We start from the raw sequence: 17357 nt of genomic DNA, 5'->3' as shown, positions 1-17357 counted from the left end.
TGGTGAGAGATATGGATCCTGCTTCAATCTTCTGCACAATTTAGTTATCCTAACACCACTTATTGAATAGGCCATCTTTCTTCAGCGGTAGGCTTTGGTTCATTTGTCAAAGATCACATAGGTGAATGTGCCTGGTTTGTTTCTGTTCCATTGATCTTCATTTCTGTGCTTTTTGCCAGTACAGTGATTTCTTTTTTTCTAATCACTGTTGTTTTATAGCATAGCTTGAAGTTGGTATTGTGATGTCTCCTGCTTTGCTCTTTTTGCCCAAGATTGCTTTTGATATTATCAGTTTCTTCTGGTTCCATTCAAATTTTTGTATTGTTTTATGTAGCTCCATGAAGTCTGCTGTTGATATTTTGATTGGGACCGCTTTGAATCTGTATAACAACATGGGGAGTGCGGGCATTGTGACAATATTGGTTCTGCCTGTCCAGGAAGGGGGGGACATCTTTCCATTCTCTGATGTCCTCTTCAATCTCTGTTTTCAGAATACTTTAGTTTTCTTTGAAAATTCTTTCACTTTCTTGGTTAGATTAATTCCTAGGGATTTAATTTTTCTTGATACTTCTCTGAATTGTTTTCATAATTTCTTTTTCATTGAGTTCATTATTGATGTATACAAATGCTACTGATTTTTGTGTGTTGATTTTATATCCTGCCACATTGCTGTAGTTGGTTATTAATTCTAAGAGATTTTTTGGTGGCATTTTTTGAGTCTTCTATGTACAGTATCATGTAATCTGCAAATAATGATCATTTGAGTTCTTCTTTTCTTATACATATCCCTTTTATTTTTTCTCTTGCCTGATTGTTCTGGCCAATGTTTTGAGTACTATGTTGAAAAGTAGTGGTAACAGTGTTTGTCTTGGTCCTGATTTTAGAGGGAATGCTTTTAGTTTTTCACAGTTTAATATGACTGTTGGTTTGTCATAAATAGTTTTTCATCAAGTTCTATAACTATCTTCTATAACTATCTTCTTCAAGGTTCTTATGAATGTGTGTCAGGCTGTTAGATCTTGTCAGAGCCTTTTCTTCATCTATTGGTATGACCACATAGTTTTGGACCTTGGTTCTGTTTGTGTGATTTATGACTTATGATTTGCATATGTTGAACTATTCTTGCACCTCTGGGATGAAGATAGCTTGGTCATGATGTATGATCTTTTGATGATGCATTATATTCTATTTGCTAATATCTTGTTGGGGATTTCTACGTCTATGTTTATTAAGGAGACTGGGCTCTTACAAATTTAGGGTAGCCTAAGTTTATCAATTTTATAAAGTCTGTGGTAGTGCATAGCACACAAGAGTTTCTCTGGCCCTCCTAGTCACTCTCCACTCAATCACTGACTCACCCAAAGTTCCAACTTTCACTCCTGCAGATTCCATTCATGGTAAGTGACCTATATTTATGTGCTGTGTTACATTTTTATAGACTACTTTTACTGTACTTTTTAATGTTTATATATGTTCAGGTAATGAGTATTATTATGTTACAATTGCATTCAATATTCAGTGTACAGTAGCATGCTATGTAGGTGTGTCACCTGGGAATGGTAAGATATGTGATACAGCCTAGCTGTGCCATAGAGTATAGCATCTCAGTTATGGAGTTATAACATCTCAGTGTAAGTACAGTCTATGATGTTCACACAACCAGCACATTGGCTAATGATATATTTCTCAGAAGGGATCTTCTTTGTTTAGCATGACGTGACGGTGCTTTCAAAAATGTCATGTTGACTTTCACCTGCATCCTTGTTGTCATGTGTCTTTTGTTTTCTACTGTTATAAGATTTTTCTCTTTATCACTGATTATGAGCAATTCGATAGTGTGTACTGGTGAATATTTTCCATATTTTCTGTGCTCGTACTTATACATTTATTGGATATGTGCTTTTCTTGGATCTGTGCATTCATCATTTTCCTCAAACTTGGACAACTTCTGTGCATTTCTGTCTTTCTTGCCTCCTCTTCAGGGATTTCAGGTATGTGAATATTTTGACATTGTCCCACAGCTCTCTAATCCTCTATTTTTTAAAAAATTCTCTTTTTCCTCCATAGTTTATTTTAGATTGTTTTTACAGTTACTTTGTGTGTCTACTAGTATTTATCATCTCTGTTTTGCCTTATTTCATTTTGGGTATAAAACTCAGCTCCCTCCTTGGTTACAAAATTTAAAAAGTTATTCCCTTGAGGATTTGGGGAATTTCACTGTGTTACTGAAGATGGCTCACTGTAGGAAGCCGTATCCTGTGGTATTTGTTTAGGCCACTGCCTCGTCCGCCTCACAGTTTCCTTGCCTAAGCCTTCCCCCTATATAATTTCTTTTAGGGGCAACGAAGTTTTTTTTTTAGCATCCTAAAAAAAAATGCAATGTTCTGCATTGCAGAACATTTTGGTAATAATATAATCCTTTTTACATTAAGTAGGTCCTTGAGGTAGTTTAATGATTTATGAAAGTGTTTTCTTCCTCCTAAACAAATCTCAAGAGGAATTCTGGCAGGGAAAGTCAGATGTATCTTGTTACGTATAATGTATTTCCCTTTATGCCCATTGCTTAAGAGAGTTAATAACACTTCGGTGTTGTGGAAGAATCTGATCAAAAGAGTTAGAGCAGACCTTCCTCCCAAAGAAAAGACCCGGATTATAAATATTAAAAGGGAAGAAGGAAAAACTGCAATATGTGGAAAGATTATCTTGTGGTGCATTATACACCTACCTGTCTGTTTGTCTGTTGTCTTCTGATGTGGCTCATGTTTATGCCATTTGCAGCCTTGATTTTGTTATCAACACGTCTCACTTGTATTTTCAACGACTTTCTTAGAAGTAGAAATATGCTAATTTTATATACTGTACTATAAATAGTTTAGCTACATTAAATCCTTTTAGAAATGAGACACATTTGTTTCTTAATAAATATACATTTATTAGGAAATGTGCTAATGCATATAGATTTTTCTGCAGACATCAGTATCAATTCTGATCACATCCTGTCCTTGCTTAACAACTTCTGATGATGTTAGAACAATCTAATCATAGCCTTGCTTACAAGACCCCTAAAGAGCTGGCCTTGCTTGTGTGTTTCCATTTTCATAGCTTTTGCTTTATGCTTCAGCTTTGTTGTACTTCTTTCATCTCTTTGAAGCCACTGGGCAAGTACCTAGCTTCAGGTTTTTTCTTCACTCTATTCCTTCTGCCTGGAAGGCTACTCATTTCTCTTCCAACCTAGACTGGTCAGTCCATTTGCTATGGTCTGCAATGGCACCTATGTGCTTCCAGTTTATTTTAGCTTTCTGCTTGGTTTTCTTTTCCCCTGCTAGTTGCATATGCTGTACTGGGGAGGGGCTACTTTGTCTTGTTTAACATTCTATCTTTACGATGCAGGATAGGACTTGTGACAATGTAAGTACTGAATAATTATATTTTAAACATTAAGTAAGAACTAACTGAAAGAGGAAAGAAGCAATGTTGGATTTGACAAAGTCTTTACTCTGAAAGACCTTGAAATTGTCTTAAGAATGGTGAACATAACCTCGACTGCACCAAAGACTACCTGGAGTTAGTTCAGAGTCATGAAAAACCAGAAAAGGACTGTGAGGATAGACAGAAAGGGAAAACCACGTTCCAGGGAGAGAAGACAAAGGGTCTCAGGTAGAAAATGATGTTTGCAGTGGCCCTGATGGCGGGGAAGGAAGCCATGCTGAGATGTGTGGGCAAGCCCGGAGGGTCTCAGAAAGCCTGAGTGATTGTTTTTTACAGGCGCAGGTTGGGCACATGTAGCAGACGAGGGAGCAGAGGAGGGCTAGGGCCACGTGTTGGAGAGTCTCAAAGACCAAGTTGCGGAAAGTACCTTTAACTTGGTTACCAAAGTGACCGCTATGTTTTTGGAGCATGCCACGTATTGGTTCATTCTTCTGTCTTTGTTTCTGCCAGATCATGATAGATATCAGAGAGTTTCACTAAAAGAAAGTATTTGTCATAGTAGCTGGTGATATAGTTCCTTATATCTTTAATCCCCATACTGCCTTCACCACTCTCTCCCTAATGAGGAATAATTACTTGGGGAATAAGAAAAGGGCATAATTTTAAATTTTTGATTTTTGTGATTCCAGCCTTAGGCTTTATCTGTAAAATGACCATATATTGATTTAAAACTCATCAACTATTTTTTTTTTTTTTTTGGTATCAGGAATCAAACTTACCACCTTGTGCTTGCCAGGCAGGTGCCATGCAGCTGAGCTAAATCCCCAGCCCCTCATCAACTATTTTGAAGTATGTATACATGTGTTATGGTTAAATTGAGCTAATTCACACATATATGATCTTACAGTTACCATTTTTATGGTAAGAATGCTTAAAATCTTCTTTAAGCAATTTTTTGGAATATAAGAGATTGTTATTAACTACAGTACTGTGTTGTACAAGAGAGCTCTTGAACTTTCTGCTCCTTCTAACTAAAACTTCACCTCCTTTAATCCAGATAAAATAATTCTTGACAATTTATTAATTTATTTAACAATAAACCTATCATTTCGACTCAGTCTTATTAGTTTAAATTTCAACACAGTAACTGGTTTCTTTTAAAAATTCTATAAATGACCCACATTTTTTGAGGTCAATTTAACCTTTAATTAATGAAAGAAGTTAAAATCAGAAAGAGAGAGAGAGAGACTATTAGGCTTTTTCTACTGATTAGCCTTGTCCTTAAAAATTCTATGAATGAAAATAATATGAGGAAAAAAACTATAAATCATAAAGATTCCATATTCAAATATTTTGGGGTGGGATTTTGCTCCAAATTTACATTCCTGTAGCCTTGTACTCATTGCTAGCCTTGTTCCACATAAATGTTAGATTTAGGGTCATAATTTAGTGAAGCATGTTAAGGCATCATAGAAATGTAAATTCTTCCCAGGGAACGTCTAGAGCAGCCTGAGGCTTTTCATAACAATGTATCCATCTCTTTCTTCAGTCTTTGAAGATTATGGCATCAATAAAATTGTATACAAAGCCATGAAAAATGGCTCTTTGGAGATGTGCCCTTTGCCAGAAATCAATTTTGTCCAGCAGAGTACCTCTAAGTGCTATCATAAAATATAAAATACCAGGGTGGGAAGGGGGGAAGCTAACCTGTCTCCTGATAGGTCCATAGCTCATCCTGTTTTGAAATATGATATTGTTTTGTTTTTCAAGACTCCCAGAGGAAGAGATAATGCAGGTTTTTTAGAGTGCCCAATTAATGTCGAACTGTCTGCTAGGTAGGCAAACCTTTCACTCTCTATATTGTCTCCTGTTTCTTAGTAGACACTGAGTGCTTGTCCTCACTTCTCCTCTCCTCACTCTTACTGATTAAGTTCTAGTATGCAGTGGATGTTTGTGTCCCTCCAAAATTTACATGTTGAAAACCTCATTGGCAACATGATGGTATTAGGAGGTGGAATCACGTGTGTGTGTGAGCGCGTGTGCGCGCGCGTGCGTGAATTAGATCATGAGGATGGAGTCCTTGTGAACAGGATTACTGCTGTTATGCAGGAGATGCTGGAGAGCCCTCCCGTTCTCCCTCTTCCAAGTGAGGAGACAGTGAAAAGACAGGCAGCTGAGTGTAGCCTGCAACCACAGAGCTGCTCTAGAGCCTGGCTGTGCGGGACCCCTAAACTGGGACTTCCAGCCTCCAAAACTGTGAGAAATAAATTTCTGTTGTTTAAGCCACCTCGTCTATGGGAATTTGTTATAGCATCCAGAGCTGAAGTAGACAGCTGCCTTTCATGTTGCTGAAGAAGATTGTTAAATTCATTTGTACATTTTCACTTACAAGTTAAATAACCTTAATTCTCTTAAAATTTCCTCTTAGACATTGTTATCCCATAGAGGGTTTTTAAATGTCTTCAGGAATTTGGAACAGAGAATTTCCAAATATCATGCATCATTCATTATCTGTGAAGCCCAGGAGAGTGTATATTTCAGTAGAGGGCAGCATTACATGCAGAGAGTTGGATTTGGGACGCTGGCAGAAGAAAAGAAGAAAAAAGGATTTTTAAAGAACATTTTATACATTAAAACAGTGTCAAGTAGAATAACCACAGGCTAGCAGGAGAGGCAAAAGTGAGGTAAAAATGTCCCAAATAAACTACTTTGTGCAGAAGAATGTGCAGGAGGATGGGACGGAAAAGAAGAAAGTAGGATTTTTTGCAGACCTTTCTTTGTTTGTAAATGATCAATCAGGAGGAGATGTTTCATTGGATTGGACGCTTTTAGCATGGAAAACTTCTTCATGGACTTGTTACCTATTAAAGGGGTCATATTAAAACCAGTTTAGGGTGTCAGTGCCCCTTCCTCTTGATGCTAAACACTGTGGCCTATGCTTATTTACAAACCTTATCTTTTTACTGTGAGGTCATTCTGTCATTTATAGCTATGTTTGAAGGTCAGCTAACCTTCTCTATACAGGATTTGTGGGTATGGCTTTTCTTATCTTTAGCTGCTACTATAACTCATCTTGGTGAAGATAATAGTTACATATTGCCAACTGTTTCTTCTCCTTGCTGAATTCAACTTAGGTACATGTGTAGGCACAGCGTAAACAACTTCTGAATGAGTAACCAGAATGGGGCAACAGTGAAGGGCTACTGGTGAATGGGCAACTGACAGGGAAACTGTAAATAAGCATGGAAAAGTTTCCCTGAATTAATGCGGGGAGGGAAGTGAAAAGAACTAAATGCCGAATAAAGCACTCCAATGAGAGAAAGAGGTATTATCCCTGTGACTCATGGCAGGACTTGAGTATATTGATACAGTCTTGTCTTCCACTCTTCTCTGTTTTGCTTCTTGAACTTCTCTGTGTTGAAGATATTCTTTGCTGGGGGGAAATTTGGGGGATAAGCCTAGAACAGTGTAGTTCAGTGGATTTCAAAGGGTGATCCCAAGGGCCAGACTGGAGAGCACCAGGAATTGTCAGAAGCACAGATTCTCTAGCCTGTACCCAGACCTAGTGGATCAGACTGTGGAACTGGGTACAGCTACCCGTGTTTTCATCAGGCCCCGGTCACTGCAATCAGCAATATGTGAGAGTCCCTGGGGTGTGGACACTGTGCTTTGGCCCTCGGATCCATCAAGGCCTACTTCAAGATGGGCATGCTTATCATGTCATTCCCTGGGAGTGTGCCCTGTCCTCGGCTCCAGGAGGTGCTCTTCACTGAAAGAAGCAACCTCTTTTAAGGCTCTGCTCTTCTCTCAGGCAGTAATGTACCCAAAATGTTATTTGTAAGGGGCACCTGGCTCAGGCTTGGCTTCAGCTTGGCATGTCTTGCACAGCTATACCTGTTTCAGAGCTATCAGATCAGCCATGGCTCTACTACACCACCCTTGTCGGATATCCCCCTGTTCTCAAGCCTGCCGCTCTCCTCCCGTAACAGGGGTTGCTGCTGAGAGCACACTCACATCTCTACCTTAGCATTTGTTCCTGAGAAACTTGAGGCCTCCTGGCTTTCACATTCTAAAATCTCACATTCCCATATGGGAATGGAAGGGGTCAACAGATTGAAAAACACAAAAACAACCAACAGAGATTTGTAAGGAACATCTCAGCATAGAGGAATTTCTCCTAAGCCAACAGGAAGAAGAGACACCTAGAGGAGGTAGTAAATTTCAAGCACATTGGTCAAGGTCAAGAGGGACCACCACTTCCATCTTGTAGCAAACAGAGTTGGGATGGATTAGAGACAGCAGGGTGACTTGGAGGAAAGGGGACTTTTGTCAGCTGTGAAGAGATTTCTTTGGCCTCAGGCATCCACTGGTGGAATAGAAGGAGGAAGATTCATGATACAAGACAGGTGAAAGAGAGACAAGTTATGTTTCCGAGTATCAAGAAGAAAAGTCTTTAGGCCAGTTAAGTTTAGCAGAGCTTATTTAAACAAAACAAAACAAAACAAAACAAATTTCGTGAATCAGACCACTCCCATAACCAAGCAAGACCTAAGAACTCCAACCAACTATATCATCAGGCAGCATTTATAGAAAAATGGAAGTGAGAAATAGAGAACAACTTAATCAGCACAACCTTGTTAGTCAACTAGACAATTGATTACAGCTTAAGTGGTTGTTTATAGCCTAATTAGCTAGCTGCCAATAGAGTCCTCTGCAAGAAGACACAGCTCAGCAACTGTGATTCAACTCTCTTGGTTTGACCTGTTTGGCCTAGTGAGGAAACTTGGTCCAAATCCATGGCCTCCTACAAAATATTAATTATCTAACCTGGAGCAACGTGAATGTATTAGTACCAAGGACAAGATGAAATGGCACATGTCTTTATAGATACTTTTGTAGCCACGTTGACATTGAAAATCCAACGCAACCTTTTCACTCCATCAGCCTCCAAAGTTTGGGCATTGTCAGAACTCACTTCTCACTGGATCTTACTCATCACTCAGTAAAAAGGAGAAAAGACATCAGGTTGTGGAGATTATGTTTCTTTTCCTATGTCATGATATGACACAAAAGACTAGACAAATTATTATAAAAAATTATAATTCCTACATTTGATCATGGACTAAGATTTCTATCTCATAGCATGAAGTGGTGACTATATTTTTGTTTTGTCAGATATATTAAAATCAACATCAAGAACTCCCTCTCAGAGCCAAAGTGTGAGTAATGGGCAGCAACAGAGGACTTTAATCACAGCAGAAATGTGAATAGCAGTTAAAAGGATCAGAAAGAGAATGACAGCTATGGGAGACTGTTGGTCACAGACTTTTGCAGAATCATGAACACAGACTACTTTCAGAGCACTCAGACCATGGAGGTTTTTATCCAGGGATCAGTTAGACTCTGGGCTACAGTAGATCACAAGAATAAAGGCAAGGAAAGGGATAATGTCCCTGGCCTGATCTAGAAAAGATCTTGACTTGCATGGTATTGTGGTTTATATCTGCATGTCTCCCCAAAGCCTCATGAACTCATAGTTAGACTTTGGGATAAGATTGGGTCATGGGGTATGATGCTCATCAGGATCAGTCTACAGAAAAGTTTATAGCTATGTGTGTCGTTGGGAGTTGAAGTCTGGCTGGAAGACGTGAATCATTGAGGGTGTGGCCTGGAAGGATGTATTCTTCATTCCCCTTCCCTTGATTCTCCTTCTGCTTCGTGCTGTGATGTCATGAGCTTTTTTTCCCCTGCCATGCCCCTCTGCCTTGTGTCTGGGCCTTGGAGCCAGCCAACAATAGACTGAAACATCTACAAACTCTGAGCCAAAGTAGAACCTTCCTCACAGTTGTGGGTGTCGGGTGTCGGACCTTAGTGATGAGAAAGTAACTAAGACATAAGGGTTTCACTAATATTGCAGTGAAGTGGAATTAGCTACCATAGGGTATTTTCTCTTGAGGTAGGTAGGTATATGATAATACTGAGAATAATGAAAACTATATTTCTGGTGGGCCTTCCACACACTAAGCACTGGTCCTGTGCTAAAAGTATGTATTAACTGTTGTTCATGAAGCTTTTCTGAATTGGGTAGACGCCCCGCCAGGTGTATTTACTAAAATGGTGTCTAAAGGGATTAGATCTTTGTAGTATCACCTCTTTGGAAGAGAGCCCAAACATGTGTGCTGAATTCCTCCTTTGTAAAATTCTATTCATTTCATTGATCACAAAAATTCTGTTCCATAGAAGAAAGAATTTACCACCCAAAGTTTGTGCACAATTGTGAGATCTATAAATGGATATTTAATTCAGTATGAGCATGCTAAAGAGTGGAAGCTTACTATAAATATAGGAATCATTTCTTGTATAATAACATTCTATAGTTTTCTATGCTTCAGATACATATCTGAAAGGTAGCCTCATGAACTCTTACATAAGAGTAAGAGTTATGAATCATTTCTTGTATAATAACATTCTATAGTTTTCTACGTTTCAGATATGTATCATGAACAACTTACATAAGTTTTTACTTTTGAATTAGAAGTAGATAATATTGAAAGACATGTGTAGTCTGGTCTTTCACCATTGCTTAGAGATTACCAATGTATTTGGCCCTGCTGCTTGGGAAATGGATATTGAACATTCCACTAATGTCATTCAGATAGAACAAAGAGGCATAACAATCACTGAAATGAAAAAAAAAATTGGTTGTTTTCTCAGGCTTCATATAGTAAAGGTAAAAATGATAGTGCATCATTATTTTAAATACTTTTTATATCTCTGGTATTTTATTTGTTATTAACATTCTATTTTTCCCTTTCCTTAGATATTTGTTTTTATAAACTGCATCAAATTAGGTAGGAATGTTAGTTAAAATTGAATTTGAAAGAAGATTTTTCAATTAATGTTACTTTTCTGTCATTTTTGGTACCTTTTAAGCAAAATTCTTTATTATGACTTTTGCTCTTGATTAACTAGAGCGACTCTTACAGTTTCTATTACTTTTTGACCTCTGTAATAATTTTACTTACTGTCCATTGGCTATGTAAGGTATGATTTTCTGGAAAAGTACAGGGAGTAGTACAAAGAAATTTATGTATTGCCTTTCTGGACTCCAGAGGTGTTGTCTTGGCTGTACGCTGTTTGTGATTAAACCTGTGTTTACCTATTTGAGACGAAAGGTCTTTATTATTGTGAGTCACTCTATTAATTGCCCACTGAAGCAATCCCCTCCTCCTTACACTGACAGTGTGGCTGCGTGGCTTGAATTACTGCTGATGGGATGTGGGTAGAAATAGTGGGGGCCACTTCTGGGCTTTATTCTCTTCCCACAAACTCGCTGTGACCCAACATTTGCACACACAGGCGGGCACGTCCCCAGGGATCCCAAGAAACGACAGGAAAGGAAGCTGTACCCTTGGATGACTATCCTAAGTGGAGCAGTCTGCCTGACTCTCTGGCATGTGGGAAATGTATTTCTCTATAAAATATATATATATAGTTTTTGGTCACTGTATTTTTCAGTCTTCTTGACATAGTTTTAACCTAATTCTATATATTTCCAATTATTTCATATCTGGAAATACTATTTCCAGAATATTACTGTGACTTTTTGAACTTGATTGTTTCCATTATTTTTAGCAGACAAATGAAACATATTGGAGGTGACATTTTTACATTGCAAGAACAGGTAGCCATTTAAATGCATTTCAATAATGTGAACTCGTCACTCCTCAGATACACTCTTTCTCCCTGCTGTGGACTCACTCCTGAGTTGATTACTAGGGGATAAAAATGCCTATGTGGCATCCTTTCTACTTATGTTGGTGGAAAATGACTGTATCGTCATAAGTCTATTTTACATATGTTTTGGGTAACCACTGTACCGAAAACATTATTTGAGCTCATTATACTAGCTGCTGTGTGAGAAGGTGTGGTTAAAAATGAACACTAAAGCACAGTCATTTTCCTCAAAGAGTGCACAGTAGCAAGAAGAAAAATAATATCTAAATGCACTTTGAAATTTCCTTTGACCTCTTTGAACTTTAGTATAACTTAGTAAAGAGATATTATCATATCTTTTTGTAGGTGATGAAATGGAGGTTTAGGAATAATATCCATTGTTATCATCAACTCTCCTCATTGCATACCCACTCCTAGGTCTTTAGATCTCCCTTCGTGGGCCAAACTATGCTGAAGACAGGTCGAGTGTCTAATATGTCCAGGAAGAGGCTTAGATGTTCCCTTGGATCCAAGAGATGCAGGAACACATTATATCCCTTTCCTGACAGAGGCTGAAGAAACAGCAAGATCTGTTTTATAAGGTTTACAGTTTTACAAGACTGCCTCTGCTACAACAAGAGACCCAAACAGCAGCACAATTTCTGTGCCAGGAGGCTGGGTTCATCGTGAGGCCCGAATGAGATCAGAGCACTGGACTGACTTCTGTGTGCTGGGCTGAGGTGCGCAAATGACACCTTCCTGATTCCTTCATGCCAGTGTGGTGTGGGTGGCTTTGGGGTGACTCTCCTGCACCTGAAGTAACAGAAAGCTCACTTCCCTTTTTTACAAGGTTGAGACCTAAGACATGGTCACCGGTGTAGGTGGACACCTGAAGGCCAGACAAGGACAAAGATGTCCACCCAAAAGCCACAGCGGCTCGCCACCCGCCTGGACCCAGTGTCTTTCTCTGTGAACACTTTGGTGCTGTATGAAGCCAAGTTTTTCTCTCATTTCACTAGAACTTAGGTACACACTAAGGTACAAGGAGGAGCCCTTAGGATTGTCTGGGTTGAAATGTTTTTCTTGTGCTAGAACAGACTTATTAGTAAGAACCTCTCATTTATTGTCCAGTTTGGCATACTTGAGGGTGAGAAGGGGAACTATTGATAATTACACCCAGATATCACATGTGAAGGGGGACTATCTGAGGAAAATGGTCACATTCCCCTTATCAAGGGAACTGTGATGAGTCCTAGGAAAATCAAACAAGTTATGTTTCTCCCCATATGAAAATATGGGCTGAAATTACCCTCACCATAAAAAATTGGAGTAACACTTGGAGCAGAATTGTTGTTTGCAGGTTTCTGAAGTGATTTTTCCTTCTCTCCACATTCTGTCCTTTCAAAAATGTAGGTAAGGAGACACATCTCTAGTTCCTGCCGTTTTTTTTCCTGACTCGGCCCGTGCAGAGTGGACTGGTTTATCTCTTGGTGAGATGGAAAGGACCTAACACCATGGGTGCACTTTCATTTCTGGGGGAAAAACAGGTAAGCATCTCTGACAGAGTGGCCTGCTGGACCTCGCAGGGTGACAGTGATCAGTGCTTCTTCTCCTGTTATTTTTCTGTCCCTCTGCAGACAATCACGTGGACAATCTTTGATTCAGTAGAGAGGACACGTGCCGTGCAGTTTGGGGTGGCTGGATTCAGTTTTCGGAAGAGAAATGGGAAGCTTAATTTTAGATGCAGGACCAAGCCATATTTTTCATTTCATCTCTACCAGTAGGAAAGCAGGTATTTTGATTCTTACTTGGCATCCGTGCACATTTATAAATTGGTTTCAAACTCATTGCAAGAAGGGATTTGACAGCAGTGATACATTCGGAATACCTCAGACTATGATCCAAGTGAAAAAATTCTGCTAGAGACTCTTCCTGGAATATGCTGTGTTTCTTAGGATGCAAATATCTCTTATGACATTTAAGATTATTCTTGAAGGTTTGTTTAAGTAGAATTTTAATGTTTGTAAGACACGATCTCTTTGGGGAATGGACCCATTATTTGGGAGGGGATTGATGCCTTACATTTTCTTAAGGTTTCAGTTTATTTTCTGGTTGTGGATATGGGGGAGAATATTTCTCTCAGTTTAAGAAACTCAGTAAAAATCTGGCTCCATTCTTTTAATCCTGCCCAGAAGTCCCTTGTATGAATCTGGGAAGGATAAACTGGACATGCCCAGTGCAGGTCCTGCTCTTTTCCCTCTTGCAAGGCTATCTTTTTTTTTTTTTGTTTTTTCTCCAGTACCGGGAACCGAACTCATGACCTTGCACTTGCCAGGCAGGCGCTTTGCCGCTGAGCTAAATCCCCAGCCCTTGCAAGGCTATCTTTGCAGAGCCATCCTCTGCAGCTTCTCTGTGCGTTAGGTCCTTCAGGTTTCTATGCAGCAATGGTTGTGTCTGGACTGCTAGTTCTTCTCAACACTGGGTCCCCTGAGCGGCCCGTTTATCTCCTCTATGACACTGACCTCTGGTGCAGTCTTCATGAGTTGAAATTGATGTCTTGACTTGCTATCTGTTTTCCTTATGTATGTGTCTTGGGCCGTTTCAAGGTTCTAGTAGAGAAAAGACTTTTGGGTTCTGAGGAAACTAATTTGTGGATATATTTGGGAATTTGCATAAAATGGAAATTATTTTTGTGGCATTTCTTAGCAACAGCTAAGCATCATCAGCCAGATAGCTATGCATCATTATAAAGATCTTTATTAGCCCCTGGAGGGACTATGAAATTGACAGACTATTCTAAGTGTGAAAGGGAATATTAAAATGCAATTAGGAAGTTCAGAGAAAAGGCATTGTTTGTGGTTAACTGTGTACCTTGGCTCTGTTGGTTTGCTTTTCTACCCTTCTTCATGGTGGAATTTAGTAATATGACAAGTTGTGCAGAGAGATTTTAGTATCATGAATATTATCTTGTAGGGAGAATGGTTATGATTTTCTTTGTTGCTTAATTCAAACTCTGTATGTTAAGCACAGGAAATATCCCCAAATATTTGTTCTACAGCACAGTAAGTAGCACAGATTTTAGTGAGGTCACCTAAGGCAACAGAAATTGAAATGGCAAGCATTGATTTAAAAAATCTGAGCTGTCAAGTGCATTCCTAAAAGCCACACTCACATTTTAGTGTTCACAATATGGCAAAGGATAAGACAGTACATTATCAACACAATTACATTTTGTTCCCGAGATGGAGTACTGCAAACATAGTTGCTTGCAAGGATCTAAGAAATACATTTCACCCTTGAGGAATTTCTATTTTTCCTTGCCCCTCTCATTATTGTTTTCTCTGAGGTCTTAAGGAGATCAGCATAGAAGCTTCGGTTAGAATGATGTTTCCCATTTTATCGTACCATTCACTGAAAGTAATACAGTGAACCTAGTGTTCCGACCAGACCAGTGGGGAGTGAATAGATTGGCTCTGGGAAGGGAAGTCAGACAAGGACAGGTGGCACAAATCAACCCAGCAGCTTAGCACCTGTTTTGTTTTATCTTTTTAATCTATTGTTATCTCTTTCTGAAGCATGGCTGAGGTGTTAATTCTCGCTGATCAAGTCCCTTAGGACTGCAGGAACGTAAGCCGGAGAGGCAGTGTGAGGGCATCTGGCCCGCATTTGGGACCTCATCGGACAGTGGCTTCTAGCACCTGGTGCAATCTTGGCAGAGGAGGCAGGGGTGCCCAGAAGAGGTTTTCAGCAACAAAGATCACCTATCTCACACTGAGTGCTTGCAAGATTAAAAACCTGTGTTAAGCATTTTGTGACTTAATTGTATTTAAAATATAAGTAGTTTTCAGCCAAATTTTATGTGTGGTGTTGTGACAGATGTGTCCCTAATGGTATAGTAAACATGTTCCTAAAATGTAAAGGGGATGTGTTAAGCACATATCCTAGCCAGATCCTCGGTTCTCCCCTTGTCCTGGAAAATAGCTATGATAATAGGATATTTAGTTCTGTGGTTACAGAAATGGAGATGCAGATGAATTAAACTACTTAGCTAAGGTCGTGAACTTGTAAGGATTCACTCTTGTGCCCTTTGACAGCAAAGCTATTCCTTTCTTACTATATTCTACTGTATATCAGTGCAGCTCTAGACATCCAGCCATCTCTTAAGTGAGCAGGAGGCTACTTCTTGCAGTCCCTTTAGGGAATGCATTTAACAATAGTTCACATACGCCATTCTTATTGTTTTTACAAATTTTATTTTTATGTTAATTAAAAAATTAATCTCCATCAATGCAACTAGTATTATTTAAAATATATATGGTCTCTTTATATGTAAAAAGTAAGCCTATTCTTTTATGCAGTTATTCCATTTAATTATCACAGTACTCATGTATAAAATGGATGTATTAGCCCCATTTACAGATCAGGAAAATAAAGTGTAATGAGGTTAAAATACATGTCCAAGGACAAATAGCTGGTAAATTAGAATATTGTGCCTGCTTTTTCCCACCATATGCTGTTTTTATGATTTTTTTAAAAAAAACTGTATTGTAATTTCCATTTTTGAAAAGAATGTCGGGGATAACTCAAGTTAATGTAAATATCTTGAATGATAACAACCAGACCAGGCTGATTATCAGCCTATAAAGAGAATTTAAGCTAACAGAACTGATGTTTTTTGGTTGGATAAAATTGTGAGTGTAAATAACATATAATATGGAATGGTATACATTGAGGTGCACTTTGTGTTTTACCCTTAACATTTACCCTTAACATTTATTTAGTCTTATTATTGGTTTGTAAGACAGTTATGAAAGATTTTAGAATGATAACAATATTGCTTAGTTGCAATATTGTCATATTATAAGAAATAAATATTTGACCTTGTCCTCACTTCCTGGCAGAGAGCTCCAACAACCTTTGTAATTTTCTGACTAAGGCACCACAGGCATCTTGTGTTCTTCTATTTGATCTTTGGCTCCTGACTCGGTAGAATGTTCCTAAGTCCCTTGGAATTGCCTAAGTGACCAGAAATGTTTTATACTAATGGGGTGATTTCTGATAGGCTCCTGGGTAGCTTTGGATGGGGGCTGGTCACCAGAAGACCATGCATGAGTGGAAACTTGGAATTTCCAGCTCATTCCTCATCCTCTATAATAATTATACCTGTGTGATGAAAGCTCCACGAGTACCCTGAAGTATGGTAGTTAGGGAACTTCCGGTGGGTGAACACAAACACATCCTGGGAGAGGGTGAGGCACACCCAGCTCCATGGGATTGAAACTACTGTGTATTGGGTCCTTCTACACCTGACCCTATGGACCCCTTTACCTGGCTGATCATCTATATCCTTTATCACATCCTTTCTAATAAACTGGTAAATGTTAAGTGTTTCCTGAGTCCTGTGGGCCATCCATGCAAATGATCAAACCCAAGGAAGGGCATACAAGTATCAAATTGGATAGAAGTGTGGGTAACCTGGTGAGCTACCTACAACTCATATGTGAAGTGGGTGCAGCCTTGGGGGCCTGTGCCTCTATCCCATGATGTCTGTACTAACTCCAGATAGTGTTTGAATGAACTTAGGACACCCACTTGGTATCTGAAGAATGGGTGAATTGGTCGATGTGGGAAAACCCTCCCACATCTGGTATGAGTAGTGTAGTGGAGAAGAAATACTCTGCTTTTTGTTGGCCCTAAAAGATAATCAAAGTAATTGTCAATTTTTTTTTAATATTGGGAGAAAATTATATTATTTTAGATTAAACAATATTAAATATGACATTTTAATACCTTGATTATTTTCAATAAAAAGCTGATTTTTGCATGAAATTTACAGCTTTTTTAGATGAGATTGGGTACGTTCAGGGTGGTAAACCATAGACTCACAGTCCTTTTAGAAGACATTGTCAACAATTCAGTAAGTTTCTTCAGCCATTACAATTTAAGAGTCAAATAGAACAGAGAATTTTTCTCAGATGACACGAATGTAGGAACAAATATGACATTTATCATTTTACCTTTTTGCCAAACATGAGGTAAAGACACTTATCCTAGTAAATTCTTCCTGGAATGGCTGCTTCTTTCTCTCCATTCTTTAAGTGATACTTGAGAGGTAGATGACCATTGTTCTGATTTTCCAATCTATCATAATAATCTTCTGAGGCTTGTTTGATGCAGAAATTAAAATTGTTGTCATCCTTCAGGTGTGGACT

Source organism: Chinchilla lanigera, unplaced genomic scaffold, assembly GCF_000276665.1.
Source record: "Chinchilla lanigera isolate Chin_1 unplaced genomic scaffold, ChiLan1.0 scaffold00104, whole genome shotgun sequence".
NCBI lineage: Eukaryota > Metazoa > Chordata > Mammalia > Rodentia > Chinchillidae > Chinchilla > Chinchilla lanigera.
This window is presented reverse-complemented; position numbering follows the sequence as displayed.